The following is a 15,906-nucleotide window of genomic DNA, read 5'->3' as shown; positions in this document are numbered from 1 at the left end:
AAATTTCCCTACAAAGCGTAACCATCTGCAGGCTACACTCCTCCACGCTCTCTCACTTCCTCCTCCCTGCCATGTGTGATTCTTCCTTTGAAATGACCCTGCCGAACTCTTTTTAAATGCACTTTTGCCACCTTGTGGCCATTTTTTTTTTACTTAAAAGTGCTCTGAAATGTTAGTGCAGAGTTGCCTCTTTTTGCCACTCATGCAAAAAAATAAAAAAAACGGATAAATATGTTATTGGGATCGAACGTTTGGGATTATAAAAATGTATAAATACGTCTTTGGTATTGAATGAGTTAAGAGTCGCACTGGACAGCTCAGGCTTTTAGCGTGATGGCTAGTGCCCTCCACTCTCATTCTGCAGACGTTGGTGCGAGTCCTGGTCCAGGCGGCTTACATTTACATGTTTCTTTTAGGCATGTGAGTAGAAAACACTCAGTTAACTTGCACTGTTATGCAACAATTTTATTTTGTCAATGTTACCCGTCTTAACGAAACCAGGAATTTGATTTTCACAGATAATTTTACACATACACCAAACGACAAAGACATGTCTGCTAGGCTGCTCTCTGGAGGCTCTACAAAGAGAAGCAGAATGCTGCTGCTCTAGTGCTCCCTAGAACTAGCGCCAGAGTCCTATTTGCTGCACTGGCACCCTGCAAGATTTACAACTGAATTTATAATCCTTCTCCTCACCCGACAACGCTCTAAATTATGAAAGGTTTTCTTTAATAAGGTGAACTTAATGGCTTTATTAGATCAGACCTGCACTGCATCATACTGACCGCTGGTTCTTACCATATTTAGCTACATGAGACTTGCAGAAGACTAGAAACATAACTCTGTATGGTGCTGTGTACACAAAAATCGAGTCATTTGTACGTTCTTGCTGATAAACAGTTTCTCAGCTTAAGTTAGACCACACACTGTCATTTAGTTAAAAAAAACCCACACACTGCAGACTCCACAATGACCACTCAAATAAATCATCATCTCCATCAAAAGAGGACATTACAGCGCATTAGACGGGAGGATTTATTGCAAGGCTTCTGTTTTGTATTCCAGCATAGTGCAGCGCATAAATCACAGAATGAAAAATGATGATTGACGTCCAAAATTCGTCTCGTAGCGTTTGCAAGATGTATCTTGCTGGTGCCCCTTTTTTTTGTCAGCGCTTCAATCACAAGCAGGCCTGTTATGCAAGAGCTGTTATCTGTATTTAAAATGATTAATCTGCCTTTGAGATGATTAAAAGACCTTGAAGCTCAAGTCAGTGCAAACCACAAGCGTGTTTATGAGAAGATTCATTTTGCTTTTCATGATCACACGGCGCGGTATCTACTTTCAGCACTGCCGTTAGTCCACACCAGCCTGTATTGTGTGGTAAACACGACATGAAACACTTGGCATTGTTTTACCACAAAAAGCGCTGCTTGCTGATGTTTAACACAAATAAGCGTGTTTGTTTTTAATTATTCTCACAATATTTTCACCCAGAATGACCGACAGGCCAAGACTTTTGACTCTAATTGGAAGTCGGCCCAGAGGATGAGAACATTTTTCTTTACATCAATACGACCACTTTCTTTCTGTGTGTGAGGGCGTTCACGTTAGAGGCTTTAACATGAGACGGCATTCCAGGAGTTGCTGTCTTTATGTTTTCCATGACTTCAGAGCCGTCTGAAGTCTTTGAAAAGTAGAAAATTGCTGTCTATTAGACAGATGACGCTCATAATGGGCATGTAGACATTGTGCATGTGTTGAGGAATAAAAAGTGATCTATATGCACCATATGCTAAACATTGTTTTCTACACTGCAAAAACACCGACATTAAATATGATATCATAATCTAATTCATAATTGTTATTATTTATCATATAAGTATGAATACTATTATAATATCATATCGAATACCTGAAATCAAGAGAAAAAATGACTTCTTTTTGACCAACAAGATATTTTGTCCGTTTTTTTTTTTTTTGTTAGGTTAATTGTTAGCTTAATTGGTGAGTCTAAATTGTCCATAGGTATGAATGTGAGTGTGAATGGTTGTGTGTCTATGTGTGCCCTGCGATTGGCTGGCGACCAGTCCAGGGTGTACCCCACCTCTCGCCCGAAGTCAGCTGGGATAGGCTCCAGCATACCAGCAAATCAACACACTTGTCCCTCACACTGTACACAGAAGACACGAAAGACACGTCAAATACAGTAATAAAAAGAGAAAAATTCCTTCATTTTATCCCTGTGATTGTCTTGCAGACCTTTCAGCCTTCTTAAAATAGGCAAGTCCCAGGCTAGTCTGGAAAAAAAGCCTCTTCTTCCCCTCCCAGATCTCCTTGTAGCAGCGCATGGAATCCATGACCCCACTAGCATTCATTAGCATTCAATAATTCATTCATTTTCTATGCCGCGTGTCCTCACTAGGGTCACAGGGGCATGTTGGAGCCTATGCCAGCTGACACTGGGCGAGAGGCGGGGTACACCCTGGACTGGTCGCCAGCCAATCGCAAGCATTCAATAATCTTTACCCTTAATGATGGTTGCAACAGTCGAGCAGTTCGGACCAAAAGAAGGGCCAATATTGTTGGTTATGATGTTCATTTCCACCTCCATGATGATGGCTTTCCTTTTCTTTGGCACGCTGTGAAAAAAATTGTGTCTCCTGTGGGGGTATGACAGAAAACCACTGGCCCATCACGAGGCACACACTGTATTTTGGCCCATATTTACAGGCCAAAATTACGTTTTTTATTCATTTAATAACACAGAATGCTGTAAACTGAGGACCACCTAAGACGCCACAGAATTCACATGAGACCTCTTCTTAGGTTTGTGGATTTTTATATATTTTTTTGTGATAGCGCCACAGAATGATGCAGCAATGGCAAAAAGTCAAAGTGCGATGATAACCATAGAACCGGACACTTGATGCGACATGGGAAACCAGTCAACTTCTCTCTCACCTGGCTGGAAAGAAGAACGGAATGCACAACGCAAAGTGTGCTGCAGGGGATTTAATCTTTATGCGAAGAAACGCACCTGTCAAGCGCACACAAACCTCCGTGTCAAATTCTGTAACATGCAAGGGCAGTTAAAATGACCCTTTAAACATTGTGTGTACAGTAAATAAAGGTGTTATGATGGTGACAGTTTGACCCTGGAACAGAAGAATTCAGTTTCCATCCCTTCCTATGGATGCGAATTGATTGTAAGTCAAATCAAAGCTGGACCAGCCTATTGTGTTCAAGCTTAGAGGTTCCACTGTACATGTGAGTTTGGCTATTATTAGGTTTATTATATTACTGACACGTTTTATGGCAGCCGAGACCCTTTGGTTCCACATCCAGACCAGTTCTTATCTGTCGTGCTGCAGGGGCCACTGAGTGGTTCCTGTTATTGCGGTCCCTCCGTGCACAGGCTCATACGTGCACCCGCACTGGCTGCGGCCTTTTCCACCGCCTGGTAATTCCGATTGTGTAAACCGCGATGGCAGAAAATAAGGATTGTTTGTTATTACAATGCCATTCCACAGCGACTTGAGCGTGTGTTGTTTTGACTCTGAGAACAATCATCTGTTACACTAAAGCAGTCTGCCTCCCTCCCTGCTCGGCTCACCTTCGTCCCTCATGTTTATGTACGGCAAAGATTCCTCCAAAATGCCAGGATCACATACTGAACTTTTACTGGAACACAGGAAACACCTCTGAATGCCACATTTTATGAAATGAAGGAATTTCCTGTTGTGTTAGAAGGTCTGATATAATTTGATGGTGAATTAAAGGTACTGCCTGTTTGTAGGGTTACAATCAGTGACATTATGACACAAGTGATAGAGTAAGTTGAGTCACGTCCGTGCAGGCTGCTTAGGTTCCGTGAGACAACCGGGAACGCCGACCGGCCAAAATGATGTCACCAAATCGCACTTCTCAACATTTGTGTTGAAAAATAGGGTACATTTTCCGTAAAACAGTTGAAACTAAGGGAAATTGTGGCATTTGCCACCAGAAAAAATGCTAGAGTAAGGAAAATCCTACAAGTGTATGTGACCTGGAAGACGTCGTGTAGTTTTGGGTATCTGAGGTTGTCCGACACAAACGCCGTCCAGTCGAGGGACGACTTAAGCTTAACTGAGAGTATTATTTGGTCTGCTGACAAAAATACAAGTGTCAACACAAACCAGACTACAATAAAGTCTTTTAATTGACATAATAAACAGAACAGAGTCACTGTTAAACGAGCGAGTCTATTGTAGTCCTCCTGTTGAAGTTGGATTGTATTTCATTGGTAATGCCTCCGGAGAGTTCCTTCCTTCTTTTATTATTGTGTGCGTGTTTTGAGAGGGTAAAAGTGTTTTTTTGTGCCTAAATTAAGCATGATCAAGCATAAAAATGGCAAAATGAACTAAAACACAAGTATTAGGCATTCAGAAGACGCATTCAAAGATGTTGCAATAATATGCACTATTCTCCACTGGTGTCAGTAACGTTACTGTAATGTTTGGTGAGACACACAAGCACCAGACTTGATTGTTGGAAAACACAGGCAGGTTTGAATGATCTCACAGCAGGTACAATAATCCCTAACGAGAGCTACTATTGTGGCCGTAACCCACGCCAAGCTAAATATCAACTCTGAGGCCCCAAAACAACAAATCTTACAGTGTTTACCTTTTAAATGGCTTATTTTCTCTTACTATGTCTAATATATTGGGTAATACAAATGTAAATGTGACTTTAGAGGTGTGGGTTATGTCTAGAGGGCTCTAGTAAAGTTAAAACCCGTATTTAGAAGTTTTCTATGCTTCAACTGTGAAAATATTCTGAAAATATCCTACTTAGTGGAAATTCACGGATGGGTTCGGAACCAATTAACCGCGATAAAAGTGGGTTTACTATACAGTATTGTCATTTTTTAAACCCCTATTTGATTTTTTTTCATCACCCTCCTTTCTTTTCTTTACACAGAAAGTGGAAAAACTTTGAATGACGAAACATAAGCAAATATTGTGTTAACATGTCAAAATATACGGTGTGAATGAATTATCAGTAATAGACGAAGAATGGAGAACGGGAAGGATGGGATAAACTCTGCTTCTTCTTAGTCCTTTTCGGACATGTCGTCTGGCAATTCAGTGAGTATTTTGGTTTGTGATGAATAATTGACAGCGTATCGTTCTGGAAGAAAAGCTTCCATGACATTTCTAGTGTCTTTATTTAGTATTGTTGCTTAAACGGTGACACAAAGCAGAGTCAGTCACAACAACAGATGGTAAGAAAATAAGTTGACACACCAGATTTATCTATGAAAACATTTGTGCTCAAGCTGACCACTTCCGTTCACATTTCAGCACCACGCTCTCTATGGAAAGTTTGTGATGTAACACCTCCTTGGAATGTGGCTGCACTTCTCCTTAAAAATAAGATAAGACACAGAAGCTGTTCTAAAATGGAAAACTACTTCCTAATGTGGGAAGATTATTTTCCCAGCTTCCTCCAGACTTTCCATCCATTTCTTACTAAATGAAAGCGGGAAGGAGGTGTGGGGGAGGTGTTAAGGTGGGAGTGGGAGTCTCTCCTTTCAAAAGGAGCCCGAGAACAAAACAGGAAATCATCCCGTTGTTTTGGCTCGTGGGCGCTACAAGTGTTTGGAATTCTGAGGAGGTGAATTCACATGTTATGTTCACGTCTGCGCTCAGGTCGGAGCATGCACACACACACACACACACACACTCACAAACATTTCCATGCACACAACACACAAACACGCGTGGAGGGAATGTCTGGCATGCCTTGATAAGCGGAGACATGAAGCCCGAGAGCCCCCCGTGGATGTTATGAGGAGCGATGGCTGAATAGACTAAATAGCTGCCATGTTGCTTCAGTGACCTTGCTTGAATGTGGACGTGTGTTCTAAGTGGGTCAAAGACATGTTGATGCTTGGATCTTCATCATTTTGGCTTTGAGCTTTAAAAGCGTCTTGACCTCTTTTTCTGCATATAAACTTCACACATTGGCACTGGCTAGTTTATCTCTCCTGTCTTGGAATTTGGTAGGATTTTGGAAATGACACAAAAGCAAAGAGGGTTGGATTCTCGGAAAACGTCTTATCGCCTCCCAAAAGGCACAACAGCCGTTTCGAAAGAAGGACTCGTTCTGCGGGAATATGCACTGTTGCTGTGCGTTCCTACTTCTTCTGCTTCTTGTCTTTGCTATCACGTTCCGTTGCCATGATCGCTGCAACACTAAATGGGCTCGATAGCATCCTGACCGTCTTCAGACTATCTGAAAAATGGCTAAACAGTTAAGCAAAGCATTACATCAATAGAAATGATACTATATATTACACAATACTTGGTTTACCAACATGCATGTTTTTGGAATGTGGGAGCAAACTGGAGTAGTCAGAGAAAACCCACGCATGCACGGGGACAACATGCAAACTGAGATGCTCAAACGGAGATTCAAACCCAATCTCATGACTGTGTCGCCAACATGCTAACCACTAGGCCACCGTGCGGTAGGTTAATTGGTGACTCGAAATTGTCCATACGTATGAATGTGAGTGTGAATGGTTGTCTGTCTATATGCGACCCTGCGATTGGCTGGCCACCAGTCCAGGGTGTGCCACACCTCCTGCCCAAAGTCAGCTGTGATAGGCTCCAGCACACCTGTGACCCTAATGAGTACAATCTGAGGTTATCTTACCTTTATGCTTTCCCACATAGTATCAGTATTTGGAACCAAATATGAGGTAAAAGAAAAAGGGGGGGATACAGTATAGTAGTCTATCTGTGCAGTGTGGGAGAAAGTTTCGATGGTGCATTCAAAGACCGTCGAACAAAGTGGTACAAGTCACCCCTCGAATTAAACATGCAAAAACTGGGAGGTTTCTAACTGTACATTCTTTTTTAATAAAATAATGACCCATATTTCTAAATTGATATGCTTTTACGTAAAACGTGCAGAAAAAAACGACCTATTTTTTGCAGAAAAAAATGAAAATATGATTTGTATGCAATGATCTACTGTATATGCATTATTGGATGTTGAATATAGAAGATTCAGGTTTCATCCTATATACTTGCCACTAAAAACATCCATCAGCTCACTCAGTCAGTGGTTCACAGTTACAAAAAAAAGCACCAAAATAAAAAGAGCTAAATTAGAAACATAAATGACTTTTATGTGATAAGGCATGACTATGTTTTCCTTTTGTTCCTTTGAACCCAAACTTTTCTCTCATTACACTTTTGTTTGCATACAGACGTTGTCACTCACGTCCAATAGCATTGACCTTTGACCGGCGGAGAAGTGCTTCCAGGTGGGCCCTCTCTGGTCTCATCCTGACACCGTTGCAGGGGACGTCCTGCAGCTACACACCTACACACACACACATATTCCAACCCTAAACAAACAATGACCTGAGGGCTCAGAAATGTTGCGTCCTTCTTGTATTAGTCGGAGGTCATCAAGGCTGTCCGACATCTTTCATGTACTGCATGTGTGTGGAACAAATAATCTGAAAATGAAACAGCAGAATGCATGATTGCCTGAAATATTCCCAAGCAAAGATAAGTCGGTCATTCTGTTAGTTTGAGTTGCAGCGCTGTGTTGTTCAAGTGTCTTGATGAGCAGGAATCCAAGCGAAACCACAGAACTCCACAGAACTGTACAGTCATGTTATTGGCTATTTGCCACCTGTTATATAAAAGTAATAATGCAGGTTTCACTTTTATGTGTGCATCACTTTATTTTTACACGCCACAAGATAAAATTCTGGGTCAAACAGATTGCAAACCTCTCACAAGGACGTGCAACGGTATTGAAATGATTTGACACTCATCTCATGAACAAAACATGTAACAGAACAATAATACAAATAGAAATGCTAAGACCGGGACTTCCATCTCCATCAAACTTTCACTAACAGGACAAGCACTTTTAAAGTAACATTTTACAAGCCTTTACTGTGAAAGTGTAAAAAGAAGTTAATTGCTGTATAACAATAAAATGTCAAAACGTGCAAAGGAGTTAGGAAGAAGTAGAGAGACAAGTAATTCTCTGGTGTACACGGAGGTTCTTCTTTTGTTATTATTGTTAATGTATTGTTGTTTTAGCCATATTGTACTGAGCAGCCATGACAGAGTTCCATTTTCCCTTCTGTAGTCTTGTCTTTTGTGTTATATGTTTTCTCAAAAATGGACTCGACTGACTTCAGTTGCATTATTCTTTATTCTTTGTTTTGTTTCTAGTATTACACATTAAAAAATGTATGTCTTTATTGAATATTTCAACTTTATGTTTCAAAAATTACTTTTCATACTTTTCTTGGAACTTTCATTGTAATATTTCTATTTTATTCTCATAAAATTACTGCTATTTTTCCATTTTTGTTGTTGTTTTTGTTAGTTTTCTTGTTTAATTACATATTGTAATTAATTAAGTGTAATTTATTTAATTAATGACACTTTGGACACACCAAAGTGTGTCGTCTATATGTACCCTGTAATTGACCAACAGTCCAGAGTGTACCTCACCTCTCGCCCTTCTTCTTTGGATAAGCTCTCGCTCACCTGTAATCCTAATAAGGACAAGCGGTATAGAAAATGGATGGATTTTCACAAAATTTTTGGTTGAATCCTGAAACACCTGAGTGGGGATCCATTGTATTCATTGCCGTATTTTCCAGAATATAAATTGCACCGGAATATAAGCCACATCGGTTAAACAATGCGTCATGAAGAGGAAAAAAACATTTGCAATGGAGTCGCATTTACCGGTATTGATAATCGAGCCATCATCATGGTGAGCTCTTTTTTACGAACAACATTAAATACACAAGAGAAGAAAACACAGCCAAAGACATGACACCTGCACACATCCCAATGTGTAGAAATGTATCAAACGTCTGTATTTTTGTATTCACAAATGAAATAAAATAGACTGAAAATCAAAAATGTGTATTTAGTTAGTCAGTGGCTGACAAAGCAGCTACAATCTCCAGGCTGGACATACTTAGTGTCCTAATTAAACAACAATGCTGTCTAAAATGCAACATTTCTCAATCCACACAGGTATAATGTAAATATAGTTGCACATTACTTACAGACACATAGTCTCCAAACTAGAAGCGAATCAGAAAGTATTCCATCACAAAAAGTGTCTGATGTGCTTCGTATTATTCAATTTGTGTGCCTAACTGCGTTACAAACTCAACTCAATGAATTATTTTCACCAAAAAAAAACAAAACACCACCCCACTTTAACTTAAAGGCAGCACATGAAGTTAAGTTCTATCTACAGTATTTTGGTACGCTGTATATGTCGCACCTGACTATAAGTCACAGGAAAAAGTGTGACTTTTACCCTGGAAGATACGGCACCTAACTATGAACCCAGTGACATCACAGCTAAAACACCATCGAACTGTGCAGCATCCCAATGCTAGCAAGCCTTGTGACGCAACAAGCCTGGGTTAATAAAATGAAAATCAGGGAGAGATGCACAGTTTATGCTTACTGACTCTTATCAACATCTCATTACAAATGATAAGCCACTTGCATGGCCGGGAAAGTGCAACCTGAGCTGCTTATTTCACAATAAATCTATTGCGGGTATGGAGACTACATATCAGCCGCCTTTCATGTACGCATTTGTAGTGCCTGAACGTAATCAGCTGCCTGAAACCACATCTTCTCCGTGTGTGGTAAAGAACAAAGACTGAGGTGTGTTGCATCAGCTAAACTGAAAAAATAAAAAAAAAACATCAGTTCATGGTCCAGTTCCTCAGGAATGTTGGTGTGTAGACCAATGGGTCTCTTATGAGCACATTAATGCAAGGAATTTACAGTTTGACGATTCTTAGCAGGTGCCTGTAAGCATACTTAGTGCACGAGTAATCTTCCCAAAGGAGCCTATGGCGGTCCGGATAGCACGCAGGTCTTAGTCATGTCATTTTTTCACCTGAGCCCTCCCAGCATGTCCATGAAACATTAAACCCCAGTTAGTGATAGAATAACTACTACAAGTCAACTTCAGACTCAACACTTACAAAAAGAAGCTGAACTATCAACAATCTTTGCTTAACTTGTACATGCAATTCCTTCATTTGTCAATTGAGCTCACTCAACCTAAGCGGCATTTCATAGAGGGTTTTTTTTTTTTCTCAGGAATTCCGGGAGGTCCGTCTCCTGCCTGCACAGACGAGTGAACTGGAATACGGCAGTCTTGAGGAAGAGAATTCTGTTCACTTGTTTGGTGCTGAATGAATGATGCCAGGTGCCTCCTGCACCGGACAGACCCCACATGCTGCCCGGGTCCAGTTCCAACCTGTTTACTCCGTCGTTTCTGTCCTCACATTCAACATGTTGATGTGACATAGCAGACATCACACACAGTTCCTGTGCTTCACTGCCACCCCTCACCACCTTTCCTTGTCTGTTCCAACAATATCATTTATACGTATATACAGCATATATAATATAACCATCATTTCCAGTGTATAAGACAAGCCGGTGTTTAAGCCACACCCACTAAGAAAAACAGACTAGAAGCCGCACATGTCCACGTCATGAAATGTCATATTGTGGTGCGCATGAGTCCATGAGGACCAGGTAGATCTTTCTTTGGCAGTAGCCAATCACGGGCTACTAGGGAACTCAAGACGAGCTTGTCAACCCACCGGAAGTCGCAGGAGGTCATTACTCAACATAACAGTCTGACTGGTGTCATCTTAGAAAGAAGGCTAAAATCATCACACAGCAACCTAACACAGGTAGGAAATATACCACACAAGTGCCAATACGAGTTTAGAATAAACAACAACTATTTTAAGTACTTCCAATGGGGTTTTTTTGTGTGCAGTTTTTTTACAGTGTAGCATGCTTTTTTAAAAAAAATTTTTTTACAGCGTATGAAAACATTGTGTTCTGCGCCCTGATTCGCTAAGGGAGAACCCGCATTGGCTTCTGCGTCCCGATTGGCTAAGGGACTGTAGCTCATCAATCAGTCTCCTCCATGCCATGTGTCCTGTACAGTAAAAATGCGTTCAGCTTGCCTAATTTACATAATTGTTGGATCGCTTCAAGTGTGGCTCTTTTTCTCCCTGACAAAACTCACAATGTCGACTAAACACACAAAGGCACCTGCAGTTGCACCCAAAAGGCAGAGGAGGATGCTAACGATTGCACAAAAAGTTGGAATTCTGGACATGCTTAAGGAAGGTAGAACTTACGCACCATTACGGAATAAATGAATCTTCGGTAACATAAGGACGACAGCAGCAATAAATTTTAACAAGGATGTCAATGTCCACAGTGAGAGCACCGAGAGGCCGCTTCTCCGTAGACGCATACATGGACAAATTTCAAGCCATCATCGAGGAAGGGAGATATAAGCCTGAACAAGTTTTTAATATGGATGAGACAGGCTTATTTCGGAAACACTCCATCGCTGATTCAGCCCATGGACCAAGGCGTGATCCGAGCTTTCAAGGGCCTCTATTTGCGCAACATATACATTTTCTCATGTCTGAGAAAAGTGTATAACGTGTAAATAAAAACATACCCTGTAAACAACAAAACCTGCACTGTAAACAAAAAAAACGAAAACACATCTAAAAAAACAAACAAAAAAAAACTTCTACTACACGGTTTTCACTTAACGCTGGTATTTTTTGGAACCTAACCACCGCGTTAAACGAGGGAACACTGTATTCCTTTTTTTCCTCAATTAGTGAGCAGCCTTTCTACCTGGAAAAGGAACGTAATGTTAGGCTCACTTATGGAAAGTAGTGTGTCACTTTTTTTTTTTAGAGGATTTAATTTTTAGAAAGCAAATATTTATATAACATTTAATTTAAAATAAAGAATAATGACAAATTAGTTAAAGATTTAGAAAAACAAAGGGACAAAGGGACACATTCAGTTTATTGATGAACTTTTCATGTCTTACAGCGATCTCAAAGGAGTCACCTTTCTCCCTTTGGGCATCACTGGTGCCTTCAAGTTCTCTCCGTTGAACCCCCACCCCACCCACACATCCCTCAGCTCATTTACCCTCATCTGACTAAACCTGCAGTGAGCTCCGGGATTACCCCAGTAAGAAGCTGTCTGTCGACGCCTGCGGCCCGTGGCATGGAGTTAATGGAGCAGTTTGAGGTGCGTATCTGTCAGGCGGTGTGCAGGCTCATGGCTTTGGGATTAGCGTGACTGGGAAGCCATCGAGCTGTTTCCTCAAACATGAGCTGAACGGATGACCTCATTGTCAGTGGAGTCACGGTGCATGTCATTGGTTTGCCACACGAGTCACTTTAGCAACATGAGGAAGTAGTTCATGGAGACGACAGACGGCAAAATGATATCATCTTTACAGCATATGCACGTGTTGTCTCTGAATCTTTAATCAGCCCACCAGGGGCCTGAACCCTACGACCTTTGTGTCCACCTTTGATGCCGGGGGGAAAGTGTGACATAAAGAATGAGCAGACATCCTGCCAACCGGAGGTGACACTTCCGAAATATCTCACGCTTAGTTCGCCGTGCTTTCTTAAAAACTCATTACCAAAGTGAAACCTTGTAAAGTTGGAGGGGAGACACCGGGCGGCTGACACCAGCGTCGGGCCCAGATGAAGAATGTGGATAGGACATTTTTGATAACAAATGTACAGATTGAAATCGTGGATTTCGAGGCTTGTAGCACGTGCTACATGAGACTTGCTGATGTTAGATAGCGCAACAAAGAGGCACTCTCACTATTGTCTGAAAGCGCTGCTCCAAACTCCATCCATGATGAGGTTATTCCCTTGTCTTAACAATTACTAGGCTTTTTATTATAACATGATTAGAGATATACCAACATTGTCCAGCATTTCATTTCTGATACTGATATCGACCGATACGGACATAGGCAGCAGCTCTTCCCTCCAACTAATGTCATGAACGCACACATGATGCTTCTTGATGCCGCTGGATGCATTTCACAAACAAACACAGTACAAAATAAGACTGCAATGTGCAGTGTAAGTTCTACAAAAAGTGCCATTTACTTTCAACTTTTTGTCTCAAGAAAAGTCATGAAAAAATCCCAACCTATAGTCAACTAAAATAACGTGTCCTAGAAAAAGGTTTGTCTTAATACATTCAGAAATAAGAATAAACTCTGGACTGATGCAATAAGTGAAATTATAAACTGGGCTCATTCAGCACGCCACACATGACGTGAGAATGAACGAAATATATTTAGTACAGTTGTTACTTTACCCTTAGTCGCAAATTGCGTATTTACAATCCAAAGCCCAAACTTGTTTGGTGAATGTACCCGCCTCACAGCCAAGTGGTTTTGGGTTTGAAACCCTACTTCGATATCGTCGTGTGGAGTTTGCATGCTCTCCCTGTGGTACTCCACATCCCAAAGACATGCATGTTAGTCTACTTGGAGGTGTGCCCGTAAGTGTGAATGTTTATTTCTCCTTTACAGTTTTTTAGTTTACACTGTATGTCACAAATCCTGGATTATGTTGATGTAATTCCATATTCCAGGGATACTTTTCCTTAACAACCATCCTGCATCCCATAAACGTGGCCGCTGTGCAGAGAAATACACTTTTTTTCTCCACATTTTTTCACAATCTTATAAAATTGCCTTTGTGTAATTATTGATTTATTTTTTAATAACATTTTTAACACCATTAAAGTGCAGTAAATGGTCACACACATCATGTAATTAACATACACCTCACCTATTTTAGCTGAGGCAAGTTGACCGTATTCTCCTCGTGACTCACTTGAGGAAGACTCTTAATTGTGGAAGCAGGTTCCTGCAAAAGAGGAGCATTTTCCTCGACACGGCCATCTAATTTCTTGCTAAGAATAACAAACAAGCTGCCAAGATAAATCATGCCATGTTTTTCAGGCTGCCATTCAGTCATGCTTCTGTCATCCTAACAGTGCAGTTCCTCAGGAAGATAAAAGGGTCAACGAGACGAAGAATGTGCGGAAAGTGATGTGTCTCACCTCACACACACATGCATGCACACACACGTAGCCAGCCTCCTATCTGTGGCTGCTTGGCAAATGAGCCTGGGGGGGATATTTACACTGATTTGTTTGGATGTCTGCAATTCAGTAGACAGCATGTTGATAATGAGGTGTTTTACTAACCAGATAAAAGTGTTGCACTTGGACACAACACTAGCAAACAGGAGCAATGGACAGGATGCACTCTGCTAAATAAATACTGATCATTGATAAATGTGTCACAGCGCCAATGTCACCTCCATCCTCTATGACACACAAGCTAATAGACTTCAGCCTTGTTCCATATTTAAATATATTATTACCACCATTGGACTGTGCTACGTTTGCTGGAAGAGATAATATTATGGGCCTGCAAAGCAAAGCGCCGCAGCCCATTCTATTATTATATCTTATTCTGCCGTAACTAATGCAAGTGTGCTATTTATAGTTTGTAACATTTTGTGCAACCGTGGCCACGTAACTGACGAATTTGAAAACAGGCCACGTGATTAGGAACCCCCTCTTCAGCCCATACCGTGCATTTAACATGCGAGCAACACCGGCCCAGAGGTAAGCAACAGGAAGGCCCATTAAAAATTCCAGCAGATTTTTTTGTAGTTTATTTTATATTCTTATATTAAATTACTATTACATATTGTATATATAAATGATAAAATATTATTCATATAAGATTATTATATTATTAAACGTGTTATCACCTTCCATTGTTGAAGACTGTACTGTCGACATTGTGCATCTATTCTGAAATGCACACAATAATGACCACCATGGCACTGCAACAAACCATGGACAATCAACGCAAGGCTAAAGCATGTTAAAAAGAAGAAGATGACGTGTTCTACGGTGACTGGAAAGAAGACAATGAGCAGATACGCTTGTCTGAGCTGCTATCACTAAAAAAAACTCTGACACAGAACCAAACAGCCTGCCCTTTATCAGACCCCTAACACCCGGAACAAAACTTGTTACCTTCCCCTTTTTTTAAGACTGATTAGTCAGCAAACATGTGCAAGTTCTGGTAGGGTACAGGAAAAGACTTTTGGATGGCCAGACCTCTCATGCGATCAAACGTAAGTTGATGCAGTACCTGCACTGGCCTGGAAGAGGCAGCAACGTGCCACAGGGCATCCAGACTAGCTGTTAGCTTATCCGGTAAGTGAGAAAAATCACGTTTGTAGCGCTTTGTAGCGTCGAACAACTCATCCAGTCTTGCTCGAGTGCGTTATTATTATTAAAAAGTGGCAACATTAGTGGTCGACCGCTTTTCCCGACATAATATTTGAGACCCGAAGGAGTCATATCCATGAACTATTATTTTTACACGTCGACATGAGCTGCAATGTGAAACGACAACTACTACACGCTAGGCAACTCTTCTTCTCTTTCAGTTGGCAGGCAAACACCACTGCCCGTGCGGCCTTGCCCCTGAATTACATCAACACTGCCATCACCATCACATGCGACAGTCACACAATCTGTGGCTCAAATGCCCTCAGTGTTGACAAGAGCACTTAAAAAAAAAATCCCAAATATTGATCTATGATTGTCAGGCTTTTTCCTAAGCAGATCAGAGAGAAAACACTTTAAGCACACTTCACACCGCAACACAGTTTTTAAGAGAGTTGCCTTGGTGCTAAAGAGCGAATTGGGCTCACAATCAGCGTGATTATCTTCATGTGCGTACCCCGCTTAGCATAGTTGCGTATGAAAACTGCTGTCCTTGATGGATGACACTGTTAGGCGGTTGTAAGAACACTTTGAGAAGTACACTGTAACCTTAGGGGTACACTGTCTGGGTACCCTCAAGGCTACTGACTTCGTTCCCTTGACGCTTAACTTAGAGATGAGGAACATATCTGTACCTTTTTGG

General features: G+C 41.1%; 1 protein-coding gene across 1 annotated transcript in view; it reads left to right on the top strand.

Moving 5' to 3' along the window:
- The window catches only part of myo1g (myosin IG), an 85,767-nt gene extending 75,531 nt beyond the window's left edge, over positions 1-10,236 (top strand). The window contains exon 23 of the transcript XR_008567219.1: positions 10,170-10,236. The gene's annotated coding sequence lies outside the window, so the exon portion shown is untranslated. The remainder of the gene's footprint in view (positions 1-10,169) is intronic.
- The last annotated feature ends 5,670 nt before the right edge of the window (positions 10,237-15,906 follow it).

The sequence above is a fragment of the Dunckerocampus dactyliophorus genome, chromosome 20 (genome assembly GCF_027744805.1).
Source record: "Dunckerocampus dactyliophorus isolate RoL2022-P2 chromosome 20, RoL_Ddac_1.1, whole genome shotgun sequence".
In the NCBI taxonomy this organism is placed as follows: Eukaryota; Metazoa; Chordata; class Actinopteri; order Syngnathiformes; family Syngnathidae; genus Dunckerocampus; species Dunckerocampus dactyliophorus.
Note: the sequence above shows the minus strand (reverse complement) of the source record. Positions and strands in the feature narration are given on the sequence as shown.